Below are 11,087 nucleotides of genomic sequence, written 5' to 3'. Positions count from 1 at the left end.
CTCCTCCTGCTCCTCGGTGGACCGGTTGCCCTCCTCATCTTCCTCCGCGTCTGTTGGCTGGACCACTGGGGTGGCCAGGGCTGAGTCCACCATGGCCTCCAGGGTCTCAGCCCACTTGTTGGCCAGGATACTGCGCAGGCGGTGGTAGTGGGGGCAAGCAGTGGCTCCGCCACCCCCACTTTCGCTGGCCCGCACGTAGCTGAGCTGCAGGTCTTTCACCTTGACCCAGACCTGTTCCAGGGACCGGGCTGGGTGTCCCTGTGTGGCCAGCACCTGGGCCATGCAGGCAAATATGTCCGCAATTTGCCTCTTGGATTTGGGATTACAGAGGGCCTCCTCCTCATTCCAGAGGTCTAGGAGGGCCTGGACCTTGGCATTGCCCCAGCATGTAGCCCACTGCTTGGTGAGCCTGTGGGCCTGCTGGGTGCTCTGGGGTGGCTCCTGGGTGGGGCCTGAGGGACCTGGCTGTTGCTCAGCAGCGGCCATTGCTCCTTTTGGCAGCTCCAAGGTCTGCACGTGGCACACGGCTCCGCTGGCTGCCTGTGCCTTTAAGGGGAGGCTGGCTACAGGGAACCAGCAAATGGTGACTGGGTATATGGAAGGTCGGAGAGGACACCTGTGTATTTTTCCTGGAGGCCAGTTCTTACACAAGAAACCCCTGCCACGCGTCCACACCGCCCTCTTGCGCAAGAGAGCTTACACCTGATAGCAAACAGCGTAGCTCTTACGCAAGGAGCTGTCTCTTATCACGCCGTACTATAAATTTCCTTACGCAAGAGCTGGTGGGCAGTGTAGACATTCTGCGGATTCTTGCACAAGAATGGCCATACTTGCGCAATAGCCCGCCAGTGTAAACATAGTCCAGGAGTGGGAGAAACTAAAACTCTGCTTTATTTGCAAAGAAGGAACAAAAAGAGACTCCTGTCTCCACCCAGCTCAGCCTGGCACTTTGTACCCCCAACCCAAACACCCCCCAGAGAGCAGCATTCAAACTTGGGTGGCTGAAAACTAGAGAGAATCCCCGAGACAATGGTTCCTAAACTTTTTTATACTGTGGACTGGCAAATCCATTCACAAGCTTTTGGCAGACCAAAAACATTTGCATATTCATTGTGCAAATAATGAATATGCAAATATGGGAATAAAATGTAGCTTGTCTGCCAAACCACTCACCGGCTGACCCCATCTTGTCACTGCACATCCTTCTACCTCCAACCCCAGAACCCTCTGACCTCGTCTAGCCAACTCTGGTACTCTGTGTATCTGTATTATTAAACCTGCCAAACCCATCATCTGATACCCCCTATATCCCACTATCTCACAAGTCTGTCTTGCCAAGATGGTCACCCCAGTGCCATCTCCTCCTTCCTAACACCCCTTGCTGCCAAATTCCTTTTGTCAACCTCCTCTGTCTTGTTTGGCGCCTGTACTGCATCCGCTGTCACCACCAATCCTGGCACGCTGCGTCCCCATCAACCCGACTTAAAATTGACAACCTCCCATTTCCCCAGATCCTGCCCACCACTCCCAGTGCTCCCTGATCCTGCCCCACTGCCCCTTGCTCCACAAACTCCATGACTGCCTGTTGTGCCAAACCCTGATCCTGCCTCACTGACCCTGCAACTGCCTGTTCCACAAGCTCTGAGGCCCCCTGCCCTGCTCAGACACTCTGAGATCTGCTGCCCCCAAGCTGTGCCACACCTAGCTCCATACAGACCCACTGCAACCCACCCCCTTGCCCTTTGACTTCTAACCACTACCCTCCCTCAGCCTAAGTCCTCCCCATTTAACCCTTAGCTCCAACCCAGCCCCTTGCTTCCCAGTGCCTAACACCCTTTGACCCCTCCAACCCTATGCCTTGTGCCCTTTGACCCTTTAAACCCTACCACCTATGCCAACCCCCTGTTGCCCTATGACTTCACCATACCCTCACCCAACACTCCTTAGCCCCGCCCCCACCCCCATACTCCCCAGAGCGAGGTTGTCCTCTCTAGGGAGCATTGCCATTACTGTCACGCGAGTACAGGAAGCAGCCATTGGCTGTGTGCCCCCTTCCTCCCCAAGTGTGTCTTGCACTCCCATGGGTAGACATGGGTGAGAGCACAGAGCCTCAACTGGGCTGCCATCTTACCTGGATAGGAGGGGGCGGGAGGGAGGGAGGTGCCTTCTGCTCCACGTCCTCCTGCTGCCACCTCAGCCCCTGCACCGTTGCCAGACAAAATCAGCCATCATGGCCGTTGGAACTGAAGCCGGCTGATTTTTAGCAACTAAGGTGGGGGGAGGGGAGTGACACCCCCCCCCCAGAACTGCAGTAAATAGCCAGCTTCAGGTCTGGCAGCTGCCACAGCTTGGCAGCCAGCGGTTTGTTGCCTGGCACGGGTTCATGGACCAGCAGCTGGGAACTGCTGCTTTACACATTAACTCGGTGGCTCTTAACCTCTTTAGCACTGTTATACCTTAAAACTTAACCAATAAACTACCCCTTCTTCCTTTTTAAATAGCAATAAACAAAAAGAAAATTACGATTAATCATTTTTATTGTATTTTGTAATCTCATACATGTTGAACAAAATTTAACAGCTACTGTATTTTAAACGTATTACCACCTGAAATATGAGAAATTATACCTTGAGGGATAATTACCCCCCAGATTAAGAACCACTGCACAACCTAATGAAATCTGAGAGGTTTCTGCCCAGGGGATTTGCTGATGAAGCTGTGTTGATTCTCTGATGTCTAGTGAGGTGCTTCCAAAGCTTTTCCCACAGTCAAGGCATTTATATGGCCTCTCTTGTGTGGGTTCTCTCCTGGGCAGTGAGGGCTGATCACTGAGTGAAATCTTTCCCTTACTATGGTGTCTCTCCCTTGTGTGCACTCGCTGATGTCTAATAAGTTTTGAGGTCAAGTATCAGAGGGGTAGCCGTGTTAGTCTGAATCTGCAAAAGCGACAAGGAGTCCTGTGGCACCTTAAGATTTGAGGGTTGCCTGAAGCTTTTCCCACAGTCAAGGCATCTATATGGTCTTTCTCCTGTGTGCAGCCTCTGATGGATAATAAGTGTGAACTCTGACTGAAGCTTTTCCCACAGTCAAAGCAATTATATGGTTTCTCTCCTGTGTGAATTCTCTCATGGGCAGTAAGACCTGATCGTATAATGAAACCTTTCCCACACTCATGGCATTTATATGGTCTTTCTCCTGTGTGGGTTCTCTCATGGACAGTAAAGGCGGATCGTATAATGAAACCTTTCCCACACTCATGGCATTTATAGGATTTCTTTCCCACGTGGATAATCTCAATATGGGATGACAGTTCACACAAATTTTTTCTACACTTGGAGAGTCTTTCTCCTGTATGCCCTCTTTGGGGCAGAATAAGGCATGATTTCTCATTCAATCTTTTCCCAGGGTCTGAGCATTCATGGGGTTTCTTTCCATTGCAATTTGTCTGCTGGGCTGGAGTTTCCTTGAGATCCTTGGATCCTCCCCCACATTCAATGGATTCCTCCTCTTTCCCGCTTGGATTGTTCTCCAGCTGCCTCGCTGCCCTGTGTTGATTTCTCTGTTCTACACACTGGGAAAAATCCCCTTCAGCTTTTTCCAGAAATATTCCCTGTGATTCTACAGTTCCAGGACCATCCTGCTGTTGATTCTCCTCATTATTCTCCCTAACCGTCTTATCACCTGCTGGAAGAGAAAGAATCCAGGTAGGAGTGTCTGTGCTAGAGAAAAAAAATGACCGGGGAATGGCAAACAGAAAGCACAACTCAATAAAAGATCAGGAGACTGAGACATTTGATTCTGCCTCCACATCCCACCCAAACACTCCCAGGGAAAAAGAAGTTACCCTGTGAAGTAACGATTGTTCTTCGAGATGTGCCCCGTGGGTGCTCCACTCTAGGTGTCGGGTCTCGTCCCGGCACCGCGGCTCGGAGACTTTTCATAGCCGTGCTCCGCCGGCTCGCGCATGTGTGGTTCACCAGGATAGTGTTCGCGCCTTTGATCACCCGCGCGCAAGCCGGCAACCGTCAGTTCCTCTCATCCGCTCATCTGAAAGAAACATTAAGAAGAAATTTCCGGAGCGGGGAGGAAGGGCGGGTCGTGGAGCACCCATGGGGCACATCTCGAAGAACAATCGTTACTTCACAGGGTGAGTAACTTCTTTTTCTTCTTTGAGTGGCCCCGTGGATGCTCCACTCTAGGTGACTCTGGAGCAGTACACAGAGCAGAATTAAAGCGCTCCGGAATCAAGACTATCAGCACGATTCAGTACTGCTGTAGCCACAGAAAAATCTGAAGTAAACTGTTTGACTATAGCGTAGTGCTTCATAAAAGTCGCATACGAAGACCATGTTGCCGCTCTGCAAATGTCACAAAAGGACACTCCACTGAGAGAGGCTGTAGTAGCAGCAACTGCCCTAGTTGAATGAGCTTTGGGGCGAGAGGGGAGAGGCTTCCCTCGCAGCGAATGACACATGGATATACATAAAACTATGAGCTTAGAAATACGCTGAGAAGTTAAAGGCTGTCCTTTTGAGTGACTCGCCACTGACACCAACAAACGGTCTGTTTTCCTAAAACCCCGTGTTCTGTCAATGTAAAACACCAACGCTCTTCTCACATCCAAGGTATGTAGGTGTGCTGCTTGCGTTGAGGTATGGGGTTTTGGGAAGAAGCATGGTAAAATCACCGGTTCGTTTATGTGGAATTCAGAAGACACCTCCGGGATGAACGCTGGATGGGTCCTCAACGTTACCGATTCTTTCGAAAAGACTGTATAGGGCGGCAAGGCCATCAAAGCTGCTATCTCACTCACTCTGCAAGCTGAAGTGAGGGCTAGAAGAAAAACCAGCTTGACCGTAAGTAAGTGTAATGTTATTGTTGTAAAGGGCTCGAAAGGGGGACGAGTCAAAGTTTGTAGGAACAGATCCAAGTTCCATGATGGAGGGGGAGGCCTCTGTGGGGGATGGAGATTCGAGAGCCCCTTCAGAAATCTTTTTGTAGTGGGGTGAGCAAACAAGAAAATATTGTCATCTCCATGATGGAATGCATTAATTGCTGCCAAGTGCACCCGTAGCGATGCAATTGCCAAGCCATTGTCATGTAGTTGCAAGAGGTAATCCAATATACAAGGTAAGGGTGCAAAACGTGAGTCCATGTTATTGTCCGCACACCATGCTTGGAACTTTGCCCACTTAGCTGTGTAAGCAGTTCGAGTAGATTGTTTCCGACTATGCATCAACACTTGTTTGACTCGCTGAGAGCAGGATTGCTCGGAGTCGGTAAACCAGCCAGGATCCACGCAGTGAGGTGTAGGTCCTCTGGACGCGGATGACTGAGGGATCCGTTGTCCTGGGTCAACAGATTCGGAAGAGAAGGCGGAGGATATGGCGCTTTCACTGACATCTGGTGGAGTATTGAGAACCAAGGCTGACGAGCCCATGCCGGCGCTAGAAGGATTACTTGGGCTTTGTCTACATTGATCTTTTCGAGAACTCTGGGAATTAATACTACCGGTGGTAAAGCGTACAGTAATGACGTCCCCCAATGGAGAAGGAAGGCGTCCCCCAGCGAATGGCGTCCTATCCCAGCTCTCGAACAATAATTGGGACATTTCAAATTGAGTTCTGTCGCAAACAGATCTATCGTCGGAAATCCCCATCGAGCGAAGATACTATTCAGTACGTCCGTGCGAATCTCCCACTCGTGGTTGTGTGGAAAACGTCTGCTGAGAGAGTCCGCTATTAAGTTGTTGGCACCCGGCAGGTAGGAAGCTGTTAGAACAGTGTTGTTGGTAATACACCAATTCCATAAACGGATACTCTCTGTGCAAAGAGAACGGGATCGGGCACCTCCTTGCTTGTTTATATAAAACATAGTCGCCATGTTGTCCGTTAAAATCCTGGTCGTTGTATTTTGAATGCGTGACTGAAAATGCTTGCACGCATGCCGCACCGCTCTCAACTTGAGCACATTGATGTGCAATAGCATTTATCTTACCGACCAACGTCCCTGGACCATGAGATTGCCCATGTGAGCTCCCCAACCTATGGGGGAGGCATCTGTAGTTATTTGTGTAGTAGGTTGAGGACGATGAAATGGAACACCTGTGAGAAGATTGGTTGGGTTGGTCCACCACTGCAGGGATTCCCGGACATACTGCGGCACCACTAGCGGCCTGTGAACACTGTGCTTTGACGGGATGTAAACCGTGGCTAACCAGTGCTGGAGGCAACGAAAACGTAACCTTGTGTTGCACACTACGATGGTGGCAGCAGCCATATGCCCCAACAGCTGTAGACAGACACATGTGGGAATTGTTGGAGCATGGACCACCGTGTGTACCAATTCCTTGATTAATATAAAACGTTCCATCGGTAAATACACGCGTGCCATAGTTGAATCGAGGCGCGCACCTATGAACATGAGATTTTGGGATGGAACTAGTGTTGACTTTTTCAAGTTTATGAGAAGGCCCAGGGTAGCAAATTCGTCGGATACTGTCCGAACCATATGACATGTTTCCATATAGGTCGTACCCCTGAGAAGACAAGTAGGGGAATATTGTTACCCCTAGTCTGAGTAGGTGGGCCGCGACCACTGCTAACATCTTGGTGAAAACCTGGGAGCACATGCCAGGCCGAATGATAGAACCCTGTACTGGTAATGCTTGCTCCCCAATTGGAAACGAAGGAAACGTCTGTGTGCCACGTGAATTTCTACGTGGAAATAAGCGTCCTGCAAGTCGAGGACTGCAAACCAATCCTTTTTGTTCAATGATGGAAGAATGGTTGATAAAGTTACCATCTTGAAACGCTGCTTTCGAAGGTGCCGGTTTAGTCTTCGAAAGTCCAGGATGGGTCTCCATCCTCCCGACTTCTTTGGTGTGAGGAAATATCGGGAGTAAAAACCTTTTCCCCAAAACTGCTTGGGAACTCTCTCTATCGCCCCGATGGTGAGCAAACGTTGAACTTCTTGCTCCAACAGTTTCTCGTGAGAGAGGTCCCTGAAGAGGGACGGGGAGGGAGGAGTGGTAGGAGGAATAGAGAGAAAAGGGATGGAGAGACCGGATTGAACTACCTCTAGCACCCATCTGTCTGTGGTGATCGTAGACCAGTAGTGGTAAAAAGAGCGTAGACGATGGTGAAAAAGATGATGAGTTTCCGTATTGACTATGGGCAATTGGTTTGCATCCTCGACAAGCAAGTCAAATCTATTGCTTAGTCGACTGCTGATTACCCGAACGGTTCTGCTGTGGTCGCTTGCATTGGGGGCGTTGTCTAGGATGCTGGTTGTCAAAAGGACGTGATTGCTGTCTAGGAAAATTGAAGTCATATCTCCGTTGGTAAGGGAAATAACATCTACGTTTGAAGGAAGGTGTGTACATCCCCAGTGTACGTAAAGTGGTGCGTGAGTCTTTTCCCGAGTGGAGGATCTCATCAGTGTTTGCTGCAAAAAGTTTAAGTTTGTCAAAGGGCAGATCCTCAACCTTGCTTTGCAACTCTTTCGGCGCCCCTGCTGACAAAAGCCAAGATGATCTCCTCATGGTGATACCAGTAGCAGCGGCCCGAGCTGCTGTGTCAGCCACATCCATAGCAATCTGAAGTGCAGCGCTACATGACGCGTACCCCTCCTGTACTATTGCTTTCAGGAGTGGTTTCTTAGTGTCTGGGAGATGGTGCAACAAATCTGCTAGTTTGGAGTAATTATCGAAATTATGGTTCGACAGATGGGCTGAGTAATTTGCAATGCGAAGTAAAAGTGTAGCTGAGTAATAGACTTTCCTCCCAAAAATATCCGATTTTTTATTGTCCTTGTCCGAAAGGGTATTTCTGTACTGTGTCGCCTTACCCCTACGTTGCGCTGCATCTACTACCAGTGAATTAGGTTGGGGGTGATTGAATAAAAAGTCCAACCCCTTTGCTGGAACAAAATATTTTCTATCAGCTTTTTTACTTGTAGGTGCAACCGATGTTGGGGTTTGCCATATCTCGTCCGCCACTTCCATAATCGCCTCATCGATTGACAATGCGACTTTCGCACATTGTTGTGGGCGGAGGTTCTTCAAAAGGCGATGTCTCTTAACAGGCACATTTGCTAGCTGTATGTCCTGTGTGTCTGCCACTCGTTTGAAGAGATCCTGAAAATGTTTCAGATCATCCGGTGGGGAGATTTCAACTGGGCAAATCGCTTCATCCGGGGAAGACAATGGGCTGTCCGCTGGGGAAGTTTCCGTCTTAGGGTCCTCCGTTTCCGATAACTGACTCTCCTCTGGTTCGGATTGGTCTAACCGGATTGTTGGGCTCTTAGTTGGAGAAGGTGAGTGTAGTGGTTGTGATCGATGAGGTAAGTATTCCGCTAATGGTGATTGGCAGATGTAAGAAGATCCCCTATGCGATGGTGGTGAATGGTGACGCTGGGGACGATCGTCATAACGTTCAGAGCGTGACAGAGAGGGGTATCGAGAAGAACGTGCGCTACCACGCGGGATATAATAGACGCAGCACGGAGAGCACCTCACTGATCCGTACCTCGAGAGACGGGAGGGCGACCGGGATCGTGAATGGGACCGATGTGCATCTAAATACACCGCATCCCTATAATCGTACCGGCTGTACATAATCCGTGAGGGGGAAAAGTAGCCGTGATAGCGACTTCGCCTTCTTGGTGAAGCAGATGGGGAAAGAGACCTGTCCCTATGATGGGTCTTTGACAATGACTTCCTATATGTTGAAGTCTCATCCCTACCCCGAAGCACAGGGGAACCAGGCACCGAGTGAAGGTGAGATGGTGCCGGAGAGGTCAGCTGCTGCTGATCTGGTGTTGGTGCCGGCAGGGCACCCGGTGCCAGGGTTAGCAATGGTGCCGAGTCTGAGGCATTGGCGAGTCCCGCCTCAGGTCTCAGTGCTGGAGGAGACGGTGCCGACGTCACCGCTGGGGCAGGCGAAACAGGCGCCGGTCCGCTGGGTGCTGCTGAAGCCGGTGCCGGGAGGCTGGTCAATTGCGGCACCGGCGCGTTCATCAATTTCAAGGAGCGCGCAGCTGAAGCCAGTGCTGGCTTGCTGGTCAGCTGTGGCGCCGCTCCTGATATTGGCGCTGAAGCCGCTCTGCCTCTGGATGGTGGGGGCTCCCTTATGCCAGCCCCAGCAAGGTGTCTGGACCCCCTGGGGGTCACTTTAGAAGCCACTGCCGGGGTTGAGACTGCCGCAGGGAGGGAGCGTGTCGGGGACGGCTTTGACGTTTTGGAGCCAGCAGGTCCCGGAGAAGCCGCTCTCCTCTTGTGCTGGGAGATTTTTGTGGCTGCTGGAGGGGTAGGGTCAGGCTGCAACGCCTTGCCAAACATAAGCAGCCTTATCTTCATCTCCCGCTCCCTCCGGGCTCTTGAAGTTAACTTACAGCAATGGGTGCACTTGTCAGGAACATGAGTCTCCCCCAGGCACCTAATATAAGTGTCATGGCCGTCAGCCGTTGGCATGGCTTCACAGCACACTGAACATTTCTTAAAACCAGTTGATCCTGGCATTGTCAGCAGAGTTACAGAAAAAAACTGATCCCTGTGCAACCCCGCTGTGGGTAGTCAATTTCACAATTTAGTGCTTCGCTGCAGCGCTTCTGAGTGAAAAACGGCTTTAAAGGAAATCTTTTCCTTTTTCTCCTTTTTTTTTTTAAACAAGAGAACACCTAACAAGTAACAGGAACACAGCTAACACGAAAACTTTAACTATTTACAGGTAGACAACTATCTAAAACCATGACTGAAGAAGAGATCAGGAAGCTCCGACCGCGACCTGAGGCGGTTGAGAGGAACTGACGGTTGCTGGCTCGCGCGTGGCTGATCAAAGGCGCAAACGCTATCCTGGTGAACCACGCATACGCGAGCTGGCAGAGCACGGCTATGAAAAGTCTCCAAGCCGCGGCGCCAGGACGGGACCTGACACCTAGAGTGGAGCACCCACGGGGCCACTCGAAGAAGAAGGAGACGTAGAGAGGAAATTCCTGACATCTAACAGGATGTATGGGGAGTTGTGAAAGGTATTTGCTAGGATGATACCTGCAGCCCTACCTGGGAGACATGGGGCAGAATTGAGGGCTCTCGCTCAAAGCTCATTTTTGGTAGTCCCAGCTTTACTCTGCACTCCCCAGAAGGTGTCTCTGTCAGTATCTTTATCACCTGTGCCGATACCTCTCAGAATCTCCATTTCTTTGGAGGTCAGGAGATCCGGGACCCACGGCTCTTCCCCTTGGTCCAACCGGGTGATCAGGTCAGGTTTGGGAATGGGGCACCCTGCAAAGGGGTGAAATCAGGCAAGCTGAAGGTACACGAAGTCTGAACTGAGTATGTGTCACAAGGAACATTCCCTGAGCACAATCTGATTCTATATGGGACTGTGGTAATTTAGACATCTTAAGAGCAGCAGATTCCTGGGGCAGATCAGGGTGGGGGATTTGACTAAGTTGGGATTGTATTTGCTGTTCACTTTAAGTGATATGTACTGGATTGCAGTAAAAGACAGTTACCTGTTTTCAACGTCCATTCCAATTCAGATATATGCATGTCATATGCATGAACATCAGAAACTTTTCCCTTAGCAGTTCCCGTGGGGTTGGCTGTGGAGATACCCCTAGAATGGCACCACTATATTGGTGCATATATACCACAATCGATCCTACCGGCCCTACGTTCCTGCTTGCCAGCTACTCCAACAGTGGGAAGGAAGGTGGGTATTGCAATGGACAAGAACAACACATCTCGACGAACACCAGTTATGAGAATAGGTAACTGTCTTTTCTTCTTTGAGTAATAGTTCAAATCAATTCCAATTCAGGTGACTACCAAGCTGCTACCCCATGGAGAGAGAGTCAGAGTTCAGAATCACAGACCAAAGTACTGCTCTACCAACTGCTGCATCCTCCCTGGAGGATTTATCAATTGACTGATGGGTTGTGAATGTACAAATCAAAGACCACGTGGCTGCTTTGCAGATTTTCTGCAAGGGGACCTGTGCCACAAAGGCTGCAGATGAAGCCTGGGCTCTGGTCAAGTGGGAGGAACCCCAGCTAGGTCATAGCAGATGCGTATGCACTGCACT

General features: G+C 50.3%; 1 protein-coding gene across 1 annotated transcript in view; it reads left to right on the top strand.

Annotated features, from left to right (window-relative positions):
* LOC112545673 (uncharacterized) overlaps nucleotides 1-10,703 on the top strand; it is a 37,821-nt gene extending 27,118 nt beyond the window's left edge. Inside the window, exon 4 of the transcript XR_012898465.1 lies at nucleotides 9,729-10,703. The gene's annotated coding sequence lies outside the window, so the exon portion shown is untranslated. The remainder of the gene's footprint in view (nucleotides 1-9,728) is intronic.
* The last annotated feature ends 384 nt before the right edge of the window (nucleotides 10,704-11,087 follow it).

This window comes from Pelodiscus sinensis, chromosome 32, assembly GCF_049634645.1.
Source record: "Pelodiscus sinensis isolate JC-2024 chromosome 32, ASM4963464v1, whole genome shotgun sequence".
Taxonomy (NCBI): domain Eukaryota; kingdom Metazoa; phylum Chordata; order Testudines; family Trionychidae; genus Pelodiscus; species Pelodiscus sinensis.
Note: the sequence above shows the minus strand (reverse complement) of the source record. Positions and strands in the feature narration are given on the sequence as shown.